Below are 6,693 nucleotides of genomic sequence, written 5' to 3'. Positions count from 1 at the left end.
GTGAGAAAAAAAATCTTTACAATGACAGGAGCCTCACCTGGCACACCTGATCACTCGTGTGGAAGGAGAAATGGTCCAAGGTGAGAATACATACAAAATCATAAGCAGTAAAGAATGGCCTGATAGGGACTTCGGTGGTAATCCAATGGCTAAGACTCCAAGCTCCCAGTGCAGGGGGCTTAGGCTCCATCCCTAGTCAGGGAAATAGATCTCACATGCCAAAAATAAGAGTTTGCATGTCACAGTGAAAGTCTGGCACAGCCAAATAAATTAAAAAAAAAAAAAAAGAATGGCCTGATAGGCTGGTCAAGGGGTTAAGAGGAAAATTCTGAGTGACTGGAGTAAAGAGTTCTGGAGAAGAGGCAAGTGGATGGACAGATGGTGATGGGTACAAAGTGTAAAAACTTTTATGTCAAATGTTAAGGTCCACCAGAAAGCATGGAGGCAATAAACAACAGCATAGATAAAATGGTGACATTAGATAGCTTTCATCATTGATCACTTGAGAACAGGAAAGATGGACATACAAATAGAGTAACCACCATGTCAGGGACAGAGCCTGCCCATGGTCCCAAGAGCAAGAACTTTTACTTACCAAGGCCAATTGAGGTTCTGCTATCTCTGAATGTCTAAACTGCCAACAATAGAGACCAATGTTGAACCCATGATTGGGCACTATTTCTTAATGAAACCAACTATTAACAACCACTTGGTGGCCAGTTGACTACTCTGGACCCGCTATGTCCTCGAAAAGCCAGTGATTCGTTCTCTCAAGAACAGATACTTGTTTCAAGTAAAGGGAATGTCTTTTCTGCCTCCACTTTTCCTGCCAACATCCCTGATCTGAGGGCTTAGAGGGACCAATCTGCAACCATAAAACCACACACAACATAGCATCCAACCTACCTCACAGCAAAGGAAGTACAGTAATGAGCTCATGACCATGGGATTCACTGGTCATAACACACACAGTACCATCCAAACAGCAATGAGTCTGAAACAGCAGTGACATGGCTTATGAAGGTGTAAGCGTAAAGGCAATAGTCCATAACAAACCTTGATGAAGGTGTTCTCAAAAATGTGCATGAAGAGGAAGATTTGCACAGCTCAAGGTAAGGACTGTGGTAACCAAGGAGATACACCTCCTGGCTCTAAGAGGAATTCACTGGTCAGCAACCAGGAGTGCAGTTAACTTATCATCTCTAGCTGCAGAATCTTCAGGATCCACTAAGTATTTGAGCTGAGCCCATGAGTCTCTCAGACAACCCTCAGCCAACCACCGAGCCATTGCCACCCAATGTGGAACTCTTCTATGGGTCACTGGAGCTCCCTTCTGGCTGGCCAAGACTTTATCAGACTGTACAAGTCTGTGACTCTCCCCACCCAACCCTCTTTCTTTTCCCCTTCTCCTTTCATAGCTATCAGACATGTACTACATCTGAAGAACTTTTCTGCCTACTCTTGCTCCCTCCCTATTTTACAGGCATTTTTATTTGACAGGAATGTTTCACAATAAGTCTCTAGTTTCATTTCTAACTCTATTCATGTTTTTTCTTGGAATATATGCAATAATTAAATTTTTCTTATCAATTAAATAATTTACATTTCCTACCTCAATATTACCCTGCCAATGGGCCTCTACTTAACACCCATGCAGTTTAAGCACTTGTTAATGACTCAATCAAGAAGACAATGGCACCCCACTCCAGTACTCTTGCCTGGAAAATCCCACGGATGGAGGAGCCTGGTAGGCTGCAGTCCATGGGGTCGATAAGAGTCGGGCACCACTGAGCAACTTCACTTTCACTTTTCACTTTCATGCATTGGAGAAGGAAATGGCAGCCCACTCCAGTGTCCTTGCCTGGAGAATCCCAGGGACTGCAGAGCCTGGTGGGTTGCCGTCTATGGGGTCGCACAGAGTCGGACACGACTGAATTGATTTAGCAGCAGCAGCAATGACTTCAATATGTACCTATAAAAAGTCCAGTGAGTGAAAGTCACTCAGTCATGTCTGACTTTTGTGACCCCATGGACTATACAATCCATGGAATTCTCCAGGCCAGAATACTGGAGTGGGTAGCCTTTCCCTTCTCCAGGGGATCTTCCCAACCCAGGGATCGAACTGACGTCTCTCACATTGCAGGCAGATTCTTTACCAGCTGAGCCACAAGGGAAGCCCAGGAATACTGGCGTGGGTAGCCTATCCCTTCTCCAGTGGATCTTCTCAATCCAGGAATTCAACTGGGGTCTCCTGCATTGCAGGCAGATTCTGTACTAACTGAGCTATCAGGGAAGCCCAAAAAGTCCAGAGTTATTAATTTATTTTTTCAACATTTATTGAATGCCTACTCTGTGTTAGATACAGGCATTGAAAATACAGTATTAAAGAAACCAGAAAAAAATTCCTTCTTTTCATGGAACTTATATTCTATGGGGTTAGAGAGACAGTATAATAGACAGACTGCCAGAAATAAGCCTATCTGTACTATATTGCTCTTTTATCCTCAATAGAATTGCCTTTCACAACATGATAGCACAAAAATTAGCCTCAGCTTTTTATTATGGAACAATTTAAGAAAAAGCCATGTTAAATCTCTGCTGCACTTTTTGGTAGAGCAACTAATTATAAAACCAGTTTGTCTACATTAGGAAAAGCACTTATTAAATATGCACGTAGGCTGTGTTCCAACAGTTGTATTTCTAGGAATTTATCTCAAGAAAATAATCATGAATATTCAAAAGCTTTATCCACAGGAATAGTAGTTGCAGAGTTTTTACATACTTGCAAAAAATAAACTGAAAACCATCTAATATATCTAGAATTATTTAAATAAACATGTGACCATGTATGCAATGGAGTACAGCAAGACCATTAGAAAATGTTGTTCAGGGACTTCCCTGGTGGTCTAGTGGTTAAAACTCCACGCTTCTAATGTAAGGGCACAGGTTCAATCCCTGTCAGGGGACTAAGCTCCTGCATGCTGCCCATCGAGGCCTAAAAAAAAAAAAGTACCTTATTCAAAACTGTGTCAAGAAAAGATGATTACAATGTATTTAGTGGTGAGAAAACTAGTCAAAAAACAATCCTCCATACACTATTTACAGAATCATCTCATTAAAATGTATCTGGAAAAATATACACCAAAATACCAAAACTGTTATTTCTGGATGATTTTAACTTTATCCATAGCTTCAAGTTTTTCTACAACAAACAAGGAAATTTATTTTTCTCTTATCTTAAATTTCTAAAAGTTTTGCTTTCACTTTTGTTTTTTGTAAAGAAAATTACTCAACATCTCTGACTTGAACATCCATAAGTAAATCTGACAAATGACTTCTAGATAGTTGATATCCTAGAGATAAGTATTTTGATAGCCACAGCTCTTTCCCTCATCGCATTGTAGCTGTAAGAGGTGCAAGTGTCCTGTGGTGCCAAATAACTAGCCTAAAGGAAACTACTACCCAAACACTAGCGTTCCCAGAAGCTTCTGGTCAGAATGCAGAACAGGCACTTAGCTGCTGAGGAAAACAATGCTCCTTCAACATTCATTGATTATTGATTACAATAGATTTAACCTATGTCACAGTCTTCTCCCATATGAGGTTTGCCCTCTCTCCTACCACTCCTAGTTAAGAAAAAACATACATATGAACACACACACGTGCATGCACACACACACACTCACAGGATCCTTCAATGGCAAGTTATTAGAGAGGACTTTGTAACAAAATTCAAGGAAGGAAAAGAACCTCTTATTCATAATAACAAATCAAAAATTGCTCGGAAAGTGACAAGAGATTGCTGCTGCTGCTAAGTCGCTTCAGTCGTGTCCGACTCTGTGTGACCCCATAGACGGCAGCCCATCAGGCTCCCCCGTCCCTGGGACTCTCCAGGCAAGAACACTGGAGTGGGTTGCCATTTCCTTCTCCAATGGATGAAAGTGAAAAGTGAAAGCGAAGTCACTCAGTCGTATCCGACTCCTAGCGACCCCATGGACTACAGCCCACCAGGCTCCTCCATCCGTGGGATTCTAACTCTTCCAGAATCCCAATGCTATGTGTTTGAATTTTAATATATAATTTATATATTGTTATAAACAACTTTTTTTCAAACAAATTGTAAAGAAAAAAAAAGGACGCTGCCACTTCAAGTGTGGCAATGAATTCACCCCTCTTTATCCTCAGGATCTTCTACTTAAATTTCAAAATTGGAAAAAAAAAAGATTCATACACCACACCAAAGTTTTGAAAATTAAAAGGTAACTGGGAGAAATAAAAAAAGATCTAGATTTAAAAGTATATGGGCTGAGTCCTGCAGAGCAGGCACGGGATGGCCAGGTGAGGGAGAAACATGCCCCCCACCTGGGCTGAGAAGACTCCCACCAAATAAACAACTTTAAACCTAAAAGAACTAGGAAAAAAAAGAACAGATAAAACCCAAAGTTAGTAGAAGGAAAGAAATCATAAATATTGGAGGAGAAATAAATGGAGCCTGAAACAACAAATATTATATGATATCATATATGTGGAATTTAAAAAATAATACAAATATATGTATCAAAGAGAAACAGACTCATATATTTTTTCCAAAAAAGCTTATGGTTACCAAAGTGGAGAGGAAAATGGGGAGGAATAAATTAGGTGTATGGGATTAACAAATACAAACTTCTATATAATAAAATAGGCTGCAGGGATATACCATGTAGCACAGAGAATTATACTCATTAACAACCTATAATGAAATATAATCTGCAAAAATACTGAATCAATATGCTATACATTAACATTTTAATTTTAATTTCACGGCTGCAATCACCATCTGCAGCGATTTTGGAGCCCCCAAAAATAAAGTCAGCCACTGTTTCCACTTTCCCCATCTATTTGCCATGAAATTAAAAGACGCTTACTCCTTGGAAGGAAAGTTATGACCAAACTAGACAGCATATTAAAAAGCAGACACATCACTTTGCCAACAAAGGTCCGTCTAGTCAATGCTATGGTTTTTCCAGTGGTCATGTATGGATGTGAGAGTTGGACTATAAAGAAAGCTGAGCGCCAAAGAATTGATGCTTTTGAACTGTGGTGTTGGAGAAGACTCTTGAGAGTCCCTTGGACTACAAGGAGATCCAACCAGTCCATCCTAAAGGAGATCAGTCCTGGGTGTTCATTGGAAGGACTGATGCTGAAGCTGAAACTCCAATACTTTGGCCACCTCATGTGAAGAGTTGACTCATTTGAAAAGACCCTGATGCTGGGAAAGATTGAGGGCAGGAGGAGAAGGGAACAACAGAGGATAAGATGGATGGATGGCATCACCGACTCAATGGACATGGGTTTGGGTGAACTCCGGGAGTTGGTGATAGACAGGGAGGCCTGTGTTCATGGGGTCGCAAAGAGTCAGACACGACTGAGTGACTGAACTGAACTGAACTAACATAATATTGTAAATCGTCTTATACTTCAATTAGAATCTTTTCAAATAAACATCTGATGAAAATACAAACTTTTCCTTAGGAAGTCATTTTTGTGCTGTGATAAGATGGGTAACTAAGTGAGTCTATATAAATAACACTTCATCCTGGGGCATCAAACCAACACAGGAGAGACTATTCATAATAATGCAAAAGTAGAAAAACAATCTTTCCAAGATAATCATGAGAAATTCTTTGCAATGGGCCTCAATGTAGAAAGTTGAGGAATTCTTTAATGCCAAAGAGCACTATCTTGATCTAACATAAGGTTTTTTAATGATCTTTTGAAAGCCTAAGAATTATGTTGCAATTCCACAGACTTACCACTACAGAAATTGTCTTTCATTCATATACATAATGAAAGTGATCAACTAGAGACCTGTTGAATTGATGTTTGGATCCTGGGCACCCACCATAGGGCTAGGCACATCAGTTCAGTTCAGTTCAGTTGCTCAGTCGTGTCCGACTCTTTGCGACCCCATGAATCGCAGCACACCAGACCTCCCTGTCCATCACCAACTCCCAGAGTTCACTCAGACTCATGCCCATCGAGTCGGTGATGCCATCCAGCCATCTCATCCTCTGTCGTCCCCTTCTCCTCCTGCCCCCAATCCCTCCCAGCATCAGAGTCTTTTCCAATGAGTCAACTCTTCGAATGAGGTGGCCAAAGTACTGGAGTTTCAGCTTTAGCATCATTCCTTCCATAGAAATCCCAGGGCTGATCTCCTTCAGAATGGACTGGTTGGATCTCCTTGCAGTCCAAGGGACTCTCAAGAGTCTTCTCCAACACCACAGTTCAAAACCATCAATTATTCGGTGCTCAGCTTTCTTCACAGTCCCAACTCTCACATCCATACATGACCACTGGAAAAACCATAGCCTTGACTAGACGGAGTTGGCAAAGTAATGTCTCTGCTTTTCAATATGCTGTCTAGGTTGGTCATAACTTTCCTTCCAAGGAGTAAGAGTCTTTTAATTTCATGGCTGCAATCACCATCTGCAGTGATTTTGGAGCCCAAAAAAATAAAGTCTGACACTATTTCCACTGTTTCCCCATTTAGTACAGGTCTAAATAATATTTGTTAAATACATTAATAAGTAACTGCCTTATCTATGATCAGTTAGATAAATGTAACAGATAAAATATTCACAGTCACAGTTGCCTCTAAGCTGAGCTGTGAAAAAAATGTAACTTTTTCAGTAAAGTTGATAATTTACTTTA

This window comes from Bos indicus, chromosome 2 (genome assembly GCF_029378745.1).
Source record: "Bos indicus isolate NIAB-ARS_2022 breed Sahiwal x Tharparkar chromosome 2, NIAB-ARS_B.indTharparkar_mat_pri_1.0, whole genome shotgun sequence".
Taxonomy (NCBI): Eukaryota; Metazoa; Chordata; class Mammalia; order Artiodactyla; family Bovidae; genus Bos; species Bos indicus.
Note: the sequence above shows the minus strand (reverse complement) of the source record.